Source organism: Rhinoderma darwinii, assembly GCF_050947455.1.
Source record: "Rhinoderma darwinii isolate aRhiDar2 chromosome 5 unlocalized genomic scaffold, aRhiDar2.hap1 SUPER_5_unloc_10, whole genome shotgun sequence".
In the NCBI taxonomy this organism is placed as follows: Eukaryota; Metazoa; Chordata; class Amphibia; order Anura; family Rhinodermatidae; genus Rhinoderma; species Rhinoderma darwinii.
This window is the reverse complement of record NW_027461766.1, coordinates 492,417-506,355: the sequence shown is the minus strand read 5'-3', so window position 1 is coordinate 506,355 and position 13,939 is coordinate 492,417. Positions and strand designations below refer to the sequence as shown.

General features: G+C 47.9%; 9 non-coding genes across 9 annotated transcripts; all 9 read right to left on the bottom strand.

Annotated features, from left to right (window-relative positions):
- Positions 1 to 1,068: 1,068 nt before the first annotated feature.
- LOC142684675 (U2 spliceosomal RNA) lies at positions 1,069 to 1,259 on the bottom strand. Its single transcript, XR_012854277.1, has one exon. It is a non-coding gene; the product is annotated as a U2 spliceosomal RNA (small nuclear RNA).
- A 1,284-nt stretch (positions 1,260 to 2,543) lies between these two features.
- LOC142684674 (U2 spliceosomal RNA) lies at positions 2,544 to 2,734 on the bottom strand. Its single transcript, XR_012854276.1, has one exon. It is a non-coding gene; the product is annotated as a U2 spliceosomal RNA (small nuclear RNA).
- Positions 2,735 to 4,014: 1,280 nt separating this feature from the next.
- Positions 4,015 to 4,205, bottom strand: LOC142684673 (U2 spliceosomal RNA). Its single transcript, XR_012854275.1, has one exon. It is a non-coding gene; the product is annotated as a U2 spliceosomal RNA (small nuclear RNA).
- Positions 4,206 to 5,501: 1,296 nt separating this feature from the next.
- LOC142684672 (U2 spliceosomal RNA) lies at positions 5,502 to 5,692 on the bottom strand. Its single transcript, XR_012854274.1, has one exon. It is a non-coding gene; the product is annotated as a U2 spliceosomal RNA (small nuclear RNA).
- Positions 5,693 to 6,992: 1,300 nt separating this feature from the next.
- On the bottom strand, positions 6,993 to 7,183 carry LOC142684670 (U2 spliceosomal RNA). The gene has a single exon (XR_012854272.1). It is a non-coding gene; the product is annotated as a U2 spliceosomal RNA (small nuclear RNA).
- Positions 7,184 to 8,459: 1,276 nt separating this feature from the next.
- On the bottom strand, positions 8,460 to 8,650 carry LOC142684669 (U2 spliceosomal RNA). The gene has a single exon (XR_012854271.1). It is a non-coding gene; the product is annotated as a U2 spliceosomal RNA (small nuclear RNA).
- Positions 8,651 to 9,934: 1,284 nt separating this feature from the next.
- On the bottom strand, positions 9,935 to 10,125 carry LOC142684668 (U2 spliceosomal RNA). Its single transcript, XR_012854270.1, has one exon. It is a non-coding gene; the product is annotated as a U2 spliceosomal RNA (small nuclear RNA).
- A 1,292-nt stretch (positions 10,126 to 11,417) lies between these two features.
- LOC142684667 (U2 spliceosomal RNA) lies at positions 11,418 to 11,608 on the bottom strand. Its single transcript, XR_012854269.1, has one exon. It is a non-coding gene; the product is annotated as a U2 spliceosomal RNA (small nuclear RNA).
- Positions 11,609 to 12,892: 1,284 nt separating this feature from the next.
- On the bottom strand, positions 12,893 to 13,083 carry LOC142684664 (U2 spliceosomal RNA). The gene has a single exon (XR_012854268.1). It is a non-coding gene; the product is annotated as a U2 spliceosomal RNA (small nuclear RNA).
- Between the last annotated feature and the right edge of the window lie 856 nt (positions 13,084 to 13,939).

The window sequence follows — 13,939 nt, the reverse complement described above, 5'->3', positions numbered from 1 at the left end:
GGCAACGCCCAAATGCCCTGCTGCCATGCAGATAAACACTGGCAGCGGCAGCAAGTGCATGCCCACAGCCACCCCTTGTTCCTTCACACCTTGTATCAGCTGTAATCCAGTCCAGTCCAGTGCTGCCTGCTGAGCAGCACTGACCAACACTGCCTGGGCCCAGGCTTTTATCTCTGAGGCCCCATTATGATGTCAGAAAGCTGGCTCTGGAATCCTGAGGGCTCCACTATGACACGTGCAAAGTTCCGTCTGAACTTTATATAAGACGGTGAGGCTCAGTCAGTCACTCAGTGTTGCCTGAGAGGGCAACACTGCAACAGCCGGCCGCCAGGCTGTCTTTTTTTTGCACAGCTAGTTGCCTCCAGGAGGCCACAAGAGGGAGACAAGGGACTGCAAAATGGAAAATAGGCATCCACCAACTTTACAGACAACTTCTCCTTGCTCCTACAACCTCCATCCTTGCACAGTTTGTTATTCTTCTAGGTAACATAGTAACAAATCCAAATTGCTGCTCTCTTTGTAGGCAAGCAAGGCTTTGTTGCAACTGCAATTCTTACTTCTTCTTGAAATGTAGGGACGACAGTACATTCCATCACATCCATCTAGTGTACACAGGTAGGTCCATTGTGGCGGGCAGGCGAGCGGGCGGGCTGCTTTATTGGCTGTTTGCTGTTCCCCTACTCCACTCCACTATTTGACTGTTGTGCTGCATCAATCAATCAATCAATCAATCAATCAATCAATCAATCAATCAATCAATCAATCAATCAGTGGCTGGCTCAGGTGCAGCTCTTTAACTTACCTAAAAGGGAGGGCGGAGAGAAGACAAGGAAGGTGAATGAGGTGTTCCAATGTGAAATGCCGGAAACACAGAAACACAGACGACACACAACAAGAGGTGGCAATCTATTCATTAATTGCATTTAATCAATGAGCTCATTATCACTCATGCATTGTCCAACAGGTGTTGAAATAATGGGATTAAAAGGGGAGATCCCTTCAGAAAGACAGAAACAATAGCAAAGACAAAAAACACTTTTGGAATCTGCTTTTAGTCAACACATAAGGAAAGGGTGCACCGGTCCTGGAAATACTGCAATACCAGGTCAATGCGTGGAGTGGACAGAGCAAGCTCTATTTCCATCTCCCTGTTCTAAAAATCCATTTAATATATGGTCCCCAGATAGGGGACGTATCAGATATTAAACTGATAAGAACAGATACTACACTTGATCTTAGCCAAAAGGCCGAGAAGCGATAACCCGAACGGGCCGCGCGTTGCCCGAGCCTGCCCGATACTGCTGTTCAGCCCTTGCAGCGATTCAGCCTACTTCTAGGCAATTCCATGGGGCCCTGCAGGCTCACACACTCACAGCTACACGGGAGGTGAATAAAGGCCGGAGAGGAAGCCAGACAGGATTTGCTTCTTTTGCTTGCACCACAATGCAGTGCTGAAAGAGGAGGAATCTACATAAAAACGCCTTCCTGGCAACGCCCAAATGCCCTGCTGCCATGCAGATAAACACTGGCAGCGGCAGCAAGTGCATGCCCACAGCCACCCCTTGTTCCTTCACACCTTGTATCAGCTGTAATCCAGTCCAGTCCAGTGCTGCCTGCTGAGCAGCACTGACCAACACTGCCTGGGCCCAGGCTTTTATCTCTGAGGCCCCATTATGATGTCAGAAAGCTGGCTCTGGAATCCTGAGGGCTCCACTATGACACGTGCAAAGTTCCGTCTGAACTTTATATAAGACGGTGAGGCTCAGTCAGTCACTCAGTGTTGCCTGAGAGGGCAACACTGCAACAGCCGGCCGCCAGGCTGTCTTTTTTTTGCACAGCTAGTTGCCTCCAGGAGGCCACAAGAGGGAGACAAGGGACTGCAAAATGGAAAATAGGCATCCACCAACTTTACAGACAACTTCTCCTTGCTCCTACAACCTCCATCCTTGCACAGTTTGTTATTCTTCTAGGTAACATAGTAACAAATCCAAATTGCTGCTCTCTTTGTAGGCAAGCAAGGCTTTGTTGCAACTGCAATTCTTACTTCTTCTTGAAATGTAGGGACGACAGTACATTCCATCACATCCATCTAGTGTACACAGGTAGGTCCATTGTGGCGGGCAGGCGAGCGGGCGGGCTGCTTTATTGGCTGTTTGCTGTTCCCCTACTCCACTCCACTATTTGACTGTTGTGCTGCATCAATCAATCAATCAATCAATCAATCAATCAATCAATCAATCAATCAGTGGCTGGCTCAGGTGCAGCTCTTTAACTTACCTAAAAGGGAGGGCGGAGAGAAGACAAGGAAGGTGAATGAGGTGTTCCAATGTGAAATGCCGGAAACACAGAAACACAGACGACACACAACAAGAGGTGGCAATCTATTCATTAATTGCATTTAATCAATGAGCTCATTATCACTCATGCATTGTCCAACAGGTGTTGAAATAATGGGATTAAAAGGGGAGATCCCTTCAGAAAGACAGAAACAATAGCAAAGACAAAAAACACTTTTGGAATCTGCTTTTAGTCAACACATAAGGAAAGGGTGCACCGGTCCTGGAAATACTGCAATACCAGGTCAATGCGTGGAGTGGACAGAGCAAGCTCTATTTCCATCTCCCTGTTCTAAAAATCCATTTAATATATGGTCCCCAGATAGGGGACGTATCAGATATTAAACTGATAAGAACAGATACTACACTTGATCTTAGCCAAAAGGCCGAGAAGCGATAACCCGAACGGGCCGCGCGTTGCCCGAGCCTGCCCGATACTGCTGTTCAGCCCTTGCAGCGATTCAGCCTACTTCTAGGCAATTCCATGGGGCCCTGCAGGCTCACACACTCACAGCTACACGGGAGGTGAATAAAGGCCGGAGAGGAAGCCAGACAGGATTTGCTTCTTTTGCTTGCACCACAATGCAGTGCTGAAAGAGGAGGAATCTACATAAAAACGCCTTCCTGGCAACGCCCAAATGCCCTGCTGCCATGCAGATAAACACTGGCAGCGGCAGCAAGTGCATGCCCACAGCCACCCCTTGTTCCTTCACACCTTGTATCAGCTGTAATCCAGTCCAGTCCAGTGCTGCCTGCTGAGCAGCACTGACCAACACTGCCTGGGCCCAGGCTTTTATCTCTGAGGCCCCATTATGATGTCAGAAAGCTGGCTCTGGAATCCTGAGGGCTCCACTATGACACGTGCAAAGTTCCGTCTGAACTTTATATAAGACGGTGAGGCTCAGTCAGTCACTCAGTGTTGCCTGAGAGGGCAACACTGCAACAGCCGGCCGCCAGGCTGTCTTTTTTTTGCACAGCTAGTTGCCTCCAGGAGGCCACAAGAGGGAGACAAGGGACTGCAAAATGGAAAATAGGCATCCACCAACTTTACAGACAACTTCTCCTTGCTCCTACAACCTCCATCCTTGCACAGTTTGTTATTCTTCTAGGTAACATAGTAACAAATCCAAATTGCTGCTCTCTTTGTAGGCAAGCAAGGCTTTGTTGCAACTGCAATTCTTACTTCTTCTTGAAATGTAGGGACGACAGTACATTCCATCACATCCATCTAGTGTACACAGGTAGGTCCATTGTGGCGGGCAGGCGAGCGGGCGGGCTGCTTTATTGGCTGTTTGCTGTTCCCCTACTCCACTCCACTATTTGACTGTTGTGCTGCATCAATCAATCAATCAATCAATCAATCAATCAATCAATCAATCAGTGGCTGGCTCAGGTGCAGCTCTTTAACTTACCTAAAAGGGAGGGCGGAGAGAAGACAAGGAAGGTGAATGAGGTGTTCCAATGTGAAATGCCGGAAACACAGAAACACAGACGACACACAACAAGAGGTGGCAATCTATTCATTAATTGCATTTAATCAATGAGCTCATTATCACTCATGCATTGTCCAACAGGTGTTGAAATAATGGGATTAAAAGGGGAGATCCCTTCAGAAAGACAGAAACAATAGCAAAGACAAAAAACACTTTTGGAATCTGCTTTTAGTCAACACATAAGGAAAGGGTGCACCGGTCCTGGAAATACTGCAATACCAGGTCAATGCGTGGAGTGGACAGAGCAAGCTCTATTTCCATCTCCCTGTTCTAAAAATCCATTTAATATATGGTCCCCAGATAGGGGACGTATCAGATATTAAACTGATAAGAACAGATACTACACTTGATCTTAGCCAAAAGGCCGAGAAGCGATAACCCGAACGGGCCGCGCGTTGCCCGAGCCTGCCCGATACTGCTGTTCAGCCCTTGCAGCGATTCAGCCTACTTCTAGGCAATTCCATGGGGCCCTGCAGGCTCACACACTCACAGCTACACGGGAGGTGAATAAAGGCCGGAGAGGAAGCCAGACAGGATTTGCTTCTTTTGCTTGCACCACAATGCAGTGCTGAAAGAGGAGGAATCTACATAAAAACGCCTTCCTGGCAACGCCCAAATGCCCTGCTGCCATGCAGATAAACACTGGCAGCGGCAGCAAGTGCATGCCCACAGCCACCCCTTGTTCCTTCACACCTTGTATCAGCTGTAATCCAGTCCAGTCCAGTGCTGCCTGCTGAGCAGCACTGACCAACACTGCCTGGGCCCAGGCTTTTATCTCTGAGGCCCCATTATGATGTCAGAAAGCTGGCTCTGGAATCCTGAGGGCTCCACTATGACACGTGCAAAGTTCCGTCTGAACTTTATATAAGACGGTGAGGCTCAGTCAGTCACTCAGTGTTGCCTGAGAGGGCAACACTGCAACAGCCGGCCGCCAGGCTGTCTTTTTTTTGCACAGCTAGTTGCCTCCAGGAGGCCACAAGAGGGAGACAAGGGACTGCAAAATGGAAAATAGGCATCCACCAACTTTACAGACAACTTCTCCTTGCTCCTACAACCTCCATCCTTGCACAGTTTGTTATTCTTCTAGGTAACATAGTAACAAATCCAAATTGCTGCTCTCTTCGTAGGCAAGCAAGGCTTTGTTGCAACTGCAATTCTTACTTCTTCTTGAAATGTAGGGACGACAGTACATTCCATCACATCCATCTAGTGTACACAGGTAGGTCCATTGTGGCGGGCAGGCGAGCGGGCGGGCTGCTTTATTGGCTGTTTGCTGTTCCCCTACTCCACTCCACTATTTGACTGTTGTGCTGCATCAATCAATCAATCAATCAATCAATCAATCAATCAATCAATCAATCAATCAATCAATCAGTGGCTGGCTCAGGTGCAGCTCTTTAACTTACCTAAAAGGGAGGGCGGAGAGAAGACAAGGAAGGTGAATGAGGTGTTCCAATGTGAAATGCCGGAAACACGGAAACACAGACGACACACAACAAGAGGTGGCAATCTATTCATTAATTGCATTTAATCAATGAGCTCATTATCACTCATGCATTGTCCAACAGGTGTTGAAATAATGGGATTAAAAGGGGAGATCCCTTCAGAAAGACAGAAACAATAGCAAAGACAAAAAACACTTTTGGAATCTGCTTTTAGTCAACACATAAGGAAAGGGTGCACCGGTCCTGGAAATACTGCAATACCAGGTCAATGCGTGGAGTGGACAGAGCAAGCTCTATTTCCATCTCCCTGTTCTAAAAATCCATTTAATATATGGTCCCCAGATAGGGGACGTATCAGATATTAAACTGATAAGAACAGATACTACACTTGATCTTAGCCAAAAGGCCGAGAAGCGATAACCCGAACGGGCCGCGCGTTGCCCGAGCCTGCCCGATACTGCTGTTCAGCCCTTGCAGCGATTCAGCCTACTTCTAGGCAATTCCATGGGGCCCTGCAGGCTCACACACTCACAGCTACACGGGAGGTGAATAAAGGCCGGAGAGGAAGCCAGACAGGATTTGCTTCTTTTGCTTGCACCACAATGCAGTGCTGAAAGAGGAGGAATCTACATAAAAACGCCTTCCTGGCAACGCCCAAATGCCCTGCTGCCATGCAGATAAACACTGGCAGCGGCAGCAAGTGCATGCCCACAGCCACCCCTTGTTCCTTCACACCTTGTATCAGCTGTAATCCAGTCCAGTCCAGTGCTGCCTGCTGAGCAGCACTGACCAACACTGCCTGGGCCCAGGCTTTTATCTCTGAGGCCCCATTATGATGTCAGAAAGCTGGCTCTGGAATCCTGAGGGCTCCACTATGACACGTGCAAAGTTCCGTCTGAACTTTATATAAGACGGTGAGGCTCAGTCAGTCACTCAGTGTTGCCTGAGAGGGCAACACTGCAACAGCCGGCCGCCAGGCTGTCTTTTTTTTGCACAGCTAGTTGCCTCCAGGAGGCCACAAGAGGGAGACAAGGGACTGCAAAATGGAAAATAGGCATCCACCAACTTTACAGACAACTTCTCCTTGCTCCTACAACCTCCATCCTTGCACAGTTTGTTATTCTTCTAGGTAACATAGTAACAAATCCAAATTGCTGCTCTCTTTGTAGGCAAGCAAGGCTTTGTTGCAACTGCAATTCTTACTTCTTCTTGAAATGTAGGGACGACAGTACATTCCATCACATCCATCTAGTGTACACAGGTAGGTCCATTGTGGCGGGCAGGCGAGCGGGCGGGCTGCTTTATTGGCTGTTTGCTGTTCCCCTACTCCACTCCACTATTTGACTGTTGTGCTGCATCAATCAATCAATCAATCAATCAATCAATCAATCAATCAATCAATCAATCAATCAATCAATCAGTGGCTGGCTCAGGTGCAGCTCTTTAACTTACCTAAAAGGGAGGGCGGAGAGAAGACAAGGAAGGTGAATGAGGTGTTCCAATGTGAAATGCCGGAAACACAGAAACACAGACGACACACAACAAGAGGTGGCAATCTATTCATTAATTGCATTTAATCAATGAGCTCATTATCACTCATGCATTGTCCAACAGGTGTTGAAATAATGGGATTAAAAGGGGAGATCCCTTCAGAAAGACAGAAACAATAGCAAAGACAAAAAACACTTTTGGAATCTGCTTTTAGTCAACACATAAGGAAAGGGTGCACCGGTCCTGGAAATACTGCAATACCAGGTCAATGCGTGGAGTGGACAGAGCAAGCTCTATTTCCATCTCCCTGTTCTAAAAATCCATTTAATATATGGTCCCCAGATAGGGGACGTATCAGATATTAAACTGATAAGAACAGATACTACACTTGATCTTAGCCAAAAGGCCGAGAAGCGATAACCCGAACGGGCCGCGCGTTGCCCGAGCCTGCCCGATACTGCTGTTCAGCCCTTGCAGCGATTCAGCCTACTTCTAGGCAATTCCATGGGGCCCTGCAGGCTCACACACTCACAGCTACACGGGAGGTGAATAAAGGCCGGAGAGGAAGCCAGACAGGATTTGCTTCTTTTGCTTGCACCACAATGCAGTGCTGAAAGAGGAGGAATCTACATAAAAACGCCTTCCTGGCAACGCCCAAATGCCCTGCTGCCATGCAGATAAACACTGGCAGCGGCAGCAAGTGCATGCCCACAGCCACCCCTTGTTCCTTCACACCTTGTATCAGCTGTAATCCAGTCCAGTCCAGTGCTGCCTGCTGAGCAGCACTGACCAACACTGCCTGGGCCCAGGCTTTTATCTCTGAGGCCCCATTATGATGTCAGAAAGCTGGCTCTGGAATCCTGAGGGCTCCACTATGACACGTGCAAAGTTCCGTCTGAACTTTATATAAGACGGTGAGGCTCAGTCAGTCACTCAGTGTTGCCTGAGAGGGCAACACTGCAACAGCCGGCCGCCAGGCTGTCTTTTTTTTGCACAGCTAGTTGCCTCCAGGAGGCCACAAGAGGGAGACAAGGGACTGCAAAATGGAAAATAGGCATCCACCAACTTTACAGACAACTTCTCCTTGCTCCTACAACCTCCATCCTTGCACAGTTTGTTATTCTTCTAGGTAACATAGTAACAAATCCAAATTGCTGCTCTCTTTGTAGGCAAGCAAGGCTTTGTTGCAACTGCAATTCTTACTTCTTCTTGAAATGTAGGGACGACAGTACATTCCATCACATCCATCTAGTGTACACAGGTAGGTCCATTGTGGCGGGCAGGCGAGCGGGCGGGCTGCTTTATTGGCTGTTTGCTGTTCCCCTACTCCACTCCACTATTTGACTGTTGTGCTGCATCAATCAATCAATCAATCAATCAATCAATCAATCAATCAGTGGCTGGCTCAGGTGCAGCTCTTTAACTTACCTAAAAGGGAGGGCGGAGAGAAGACAAGGAAGGTGAATGAGGTGTTCCAATGTGAAATGCCGGAAACACAGAAACACAGACGACACACAACAAGAGGTGGCAATCTATTCATTAATTGCATTTAATCAATGAGCTCATTATCACTCATGCATTGTCCAACAGGTGTTGAAATAATGGGATTAAAAGGGGAGATCCCTTCAGAAAGACAGAAACAATAGCAAAGACAAAAAACACTTTTGGAATCTGCTTTTAGTCAACACATAAGGAAAGGGTGCACCGGTCCTGGAAATACTGCAATACCAGGTCAATGCGTGGAGTGGACAGAGCAAGCTCTATTTCCATCTCCCTGTTCTAAAAATCCATTTAATATATGGTCCCCAGATAGGGGACGTATCAGATATTAAACTGATAAGAACAGATACTACACTTGATCTTAGCCAAAAGGCCGAGAAGCGATAACCCGAACGGGCCGCGCGTTGCCCGAGCCTGCCCGATACTGCTGTTCAGCCCTTGCAGCGATTCAGCCTACTTCTAGGCAATTCCATGGGGCCCTGCAGGCTCACACACTCACAGCTACACGGGAGGTGAATAAAGGCCGGAGAGGAAGCCAGACAGGATTTGCTTCTTTTGCTTGCACCACAATGCAGTGCTGAAAGAGGAGGAATCTACATAAAAACGCCTTCCTGGCAACGCCCAAATGCCCTGCTGCCATGCAGATAAACACTGGCAGCGGCAGCAAGTGCATGCCCACAGCCACCCCTTGTTCCTTCACACCTTGTATCAGCTGTAATCCAGTCCAGTCCAGTGCTGCCTGCTGAGCAGCACTGACCAACACTGCCTGGGCCCAGGCTTTTATCTCTGAGGCCCCATTATGATGTCAGAAAGCTGGCTCTGGAATCCTGAGGGCTCCACTATGACACGTGCAAAGTTCCGTCTGAACTTTATATAAGACGGTGAGGCTCAGTCAGTCACTCAGTGTTGCCTGAGAGGGCAACACTGCAACAGCCGGCCGCCAGGCTGTCTTTTTTTTGCACAGCTAGTTGCCTCCAGGAGGCCACAAGAGGGAGACAAGGGACTGCAAAATGGAAAATAGGCATCCACCAACTTTACAGACAACTTCTCCTTGCTCCTACAACCTCCATCCTTGCACAGTTTGTTATTCTTCTAGGTAACATAGTAACAAATCCAAATTGCTGCTCTCTTTGTAGGCAAGCAAGGCTTTGTTGCAACTGCAATTCTTACTTCTTCTTGAAATGTAGGGACGACAGTACATTCCATCACATCCATCTAGTGTACACAGGTAGGTCCATTGTGGCGGGCAGGCGAGCGGGCGGGCTGCTTTATTGGCTGTTTGCTGTTCCCCTACTCCACTCCACTATTTGACTGTTGTGCTGCATCAATCAATCAATCAATCAATCAATCAATCAATCAATCAATCAATCAGTGGCTGGCTCAGGTGCAGCTCTTTAACTTACCTAAAAGGGAGGGCGGAGAGAAGACAAGGAAGGTGAATGAGGTGTTCCAATGTGAAATGCCGGAAACACAGAAACACAGACGACACACAACAAGAGGTGGCAATCTATTCATTAATTGCATTTAATCAATGAGCTCATTATCACTCATGCATTTTCCAACAGGTGTTGAAATAATGGGATTAAAAGGGGAGATCCCTTCAGAAAGACAGAAACAATAGCAAAGACAAAAAACACTTTTGGAATCTGCTTTTAGTCAACACATAAGGAAAGGGTGCACCGGTCCTGGAAATACTGCAATACCAGGTCAATGCGTGGAGTGGACAGAGCAAGCTCTATTTCCATCTCCCTGTTCTAAAAATCCATTTAATATATGGTCCCCAGATAGGGGACGTATCAGATATTAAACTGATAAGAACAGATACTACACTTGATCTTAGCCAAAAGGCCGAGAAGCGATAACCCGAACGGGCCGCGCGTTGCCCGAGCCTGCCCGATACTGCTGTTCAGCCCTTGCAGCGATTCAGCCTACTTCTAGGCAATTCCATGGGGCCCTGCAGGCTCACACACTCACAGCTACACGGGAGGTGAATAAAGGCCGGAGAGGAAGCCAGACAGGATTTGCTTCTTTTGCTTGCACCACAATGCAGTGCTGAAAGAGGAGGAATCTACATAAAAACGCCTTCCTGGCAACGCCCAAATGCCCTGCTGCCATGCAGATAAACACTGGCAGCGGCAGCAAGTGCATGCCCACAGCCACCCCTTGTTCCTTCACACCTTGTATCAGCTGTAATCCAGTCCAGTCCAGTGCTGCCTGCTGAGCAGCACTGACCAACACTGCCTGGGCCCAGGCTTTTATCTCTGAGGCCCCATTATGATGTCAGAAAGCTGGCTCTGGAATCCTGAGGGCTCCACTATGACACGTGCAAAGTTCCGTCTGAACTTTATATAAGACGGTGAGGCTCAGTCAGTCACTCAGTGTTGCCTGAGAGGGCAACACTGCAACAGCCGGCCGCCAGGCTGTCTTTTTTTTGCACAGCTAGTTGCCTCCAGGAGGCCACAAGAGGGAGACAAGGGACTGCAAAATGGAAAATAGGCATCCACCAACTTTACAGACAACTTCTCCTTGCTCCTACAACCTCCATCCTTGCACAGTTTGTTATTCTTCTAGGTAACATAGTAACAAATCCAAATTGCTGCTCTCTTTGTAGGCAAGCAAGGCTTTGTTGCAACTGCAATTCTTACTTCTTCTTGAAATGTAGGGACGACAGTACATTCCATCACATCCATCTAGTGTACACAGGTAGGTCCATTGTGGCGGGCAGGCGAGCGGGCGGGCTGCTTTATTGGCTGTTTGCTGTTCCCCTACTCCACTCCACTATTTGACTGTTGTGCTGCATCAATCAATCAATCAATCAATCAATCAATCAATCAATCAATCAATCAATCAATCAGTGGCTGGCTCAGGGGCAGCTCTTTAACTTACCTAAAAGGGAGGGCGGAGAGAAGACAAGGAAGGTGAATGAGGTGTTCCAATGTGAAATGCCGGAAACACAGAAACACAGACGACACACAACAAGAGGTGGCAATCTATTCATTAATTGCATTTAATCAATGAGCTCATTATCACTCATGCATTGTCCAACAGGTGTTGAAATAATGGGATTAAAAGGGGAGATCCCTTCAGAAAGACAGAAACAATAGCAAAGACAAAAAACACTTTTGGAATCTGCTTTTAGTCAACACATAAGGAAAGGGTGCACCGGTCCTGGAAATACTGCAATACCAGGTCAATGCGTGGAGTGGACAGAGCAAGCTCTATTTCCATCTCCCTGTTCTAAAAATCCATTTAATATATGGTCCCCAGATAGGGGACGTATCAGATATTAAACTGATAAGAACAGATACTACACTTGATCTTAGCCAAAAGGCCGAGAAGCGATAACCCGAACGGGCCGCGCGTTGCCCGAGCCTGCCCGATACTGCTGTTCAGCCCTTGCAGCGATTCAGCCTACTTCTAGGCAATTCCATGGGGCCCTGCAGGCTCACACACTCACAGCTACACGGGAGGTGAATAAAGGCCGGAGAGGAAGCCAGACAGGATTTGCTTCTTTTGCTTGCACCACAATGCAGTGCTGAAAGAGGAGGAATCTACATAAAAACGCCTTCCTGGCAACGCCCAAATGCCCTGCTGCCATGCAGATAAACACTGGCAGCGGCAGCAAGTGCATGCCCACAGCCACCCCTTGTTCCTTCACACCTTGTATCAGCTGTAATCCAGTCCAGTCCAGTGCTGCCTGCTGAGCAGCACTGACCAACACTGCCTGGGCCCAGGCTTTTATCTCTGAGGCCCCATTATGATGTCAGAAAGCTGGCTCTGGAATCCTGAGGGCTCCACTATGACACGTGCAAAGTTCCGTCTGAACTTTATATAAGACGGTGAGGCTCAGTCAGTCACTCAGTGTTGCCTGAGAGGGCAACACTGCAACAGCCGGCCGCCAGGCTGTCTTTTTTTTGCACAGCTAGTTGCCTCCAGGAGGCCACAAGAGGGAGACAAGGGACTGCAAAATGGAAAATAGGCATCCACCAACTTTACAGACAACTTCTCCTTGCTCCTACAACCTCCATCCTTGCACAGTTTGTTATTCTTCTAGGTAACATAGTAACAAATCCAAATTGCTGCTCTCTTTGTAGGCAAGCAAGGCTTTGTTGCAACTGCAATTCTTACTTCTTCTTGAAATGTAGGGACGACAGTACATTCCATCACATCCATCTAGTGTACACAGGTAGGTCCATTGTGGCGGGCAGGCGAGCGGGCGGGCTGCTTTATTGGCTGTTTGCTGTTCCCCTACTCCACTCCACTATTTGACTGTTGTGCTGCATCAATCAATCAATCAATCAATCAATCAATCAATCAATCAATCAATCAGTGGCTGGCTCAGGTGCAGCTCTTTAACTTACCTAAAAGGGAGGGCGGAGAGAAGACAAGGAAGGTGAATGAGGTGTTCCAATGTGAAATGCCGGAAACACAGAAACACAGACGACACACAACAAGAGGTGGCAATCTATTCATTAATTGCATTTAATCAATGAGCTCATTATCACTCATGCATTGTCCAACAGGTGTTGAAATAATGGGATTAAAAGGGGAGATCCCTTCAGAAAGACAGAAACAATAGCAAAGACAAAAAACACTTTTGGAATCTGCTTTTAGTCAACACATAAGGAAAGGGTGCACCGGTCCTGGAAATACTGCAATACCAGGTCAATGCGTGGAGTGGACAGAGCAAGCTCTATTTCCATCTCCCTGTTCTAAAAATCCATTTAATATATGGTCCCCAGATAGGGGACGTATCAGATATTAAACTGATAAGAACAGATACTACACTTGATCTTAGCCAAAAGGCCGAGAAGCGATAACCCGAACGGGCCGCGCGTTGCCCGAGCCTGCCCGATACTGCTGTTCAGCCCTTGCAGCGATTCAGCCTACTTCTAGGCAATTCCATGGGGCCCTGCAGGCTCACACACTCACAGCTACACGGGAGGTGAATAAAGGCCGGAGAGGAAGCCAGACAGGATTTGCTTCTTTTGCTTGCACCACAATGCAGTGCTGAAAGAGGAGGAATCTACATAAAAACGCCTTCCTGGCAACGCCCAAATGCCCTGCTGCCATGCAGATAAACACTGGCAGCGGCAGCAAGTGCATGCCCACAGCCACCCCTTGTTCCTTCACACCTTGTATCAGCTGTAATCCAGTCCAGTCCAGTGCTGCCTGCTGAGCAGCACTGACCAACACTGCCTGGGCCCAGGCTTTTATCTCTGAGGCCCCATTATGATGTCAGAAAGCTGGCTCTGGAATCCTGAGGGCTCCACTATGACACGTGCAAAGTTCCGTCTGAACTTTATATAAGACGGTGAGGCTCAGTCAGTCACTCAGTGTTGCCTGAGAGGGCAACACTGCAACAGCCGGCCGCCAGGCTGTCTTTTTTTTGCACAGCTAGCTGCCTCCAGGAGGCCACAAGAGGGAGACAAGGGACTGCAAAATGGAAAATAGGCATCCACCAACTTTACAGACAACTTCTCCTTGCTCCTACAACCTCCATCCTTGCACAGTTTGTTATTCTTCTAGGTAACATAGTAACAAATCCAAATTGCTGCTCTCTTTGTAGGCAAGCAAGGCTTTGTTGCAACTGCAATTCTTACTTCTTCTTGAAATGTAGGGACGACAGTACATTCCATCACATCCATCTAGTGTACACAGGTAGGTCCATTGT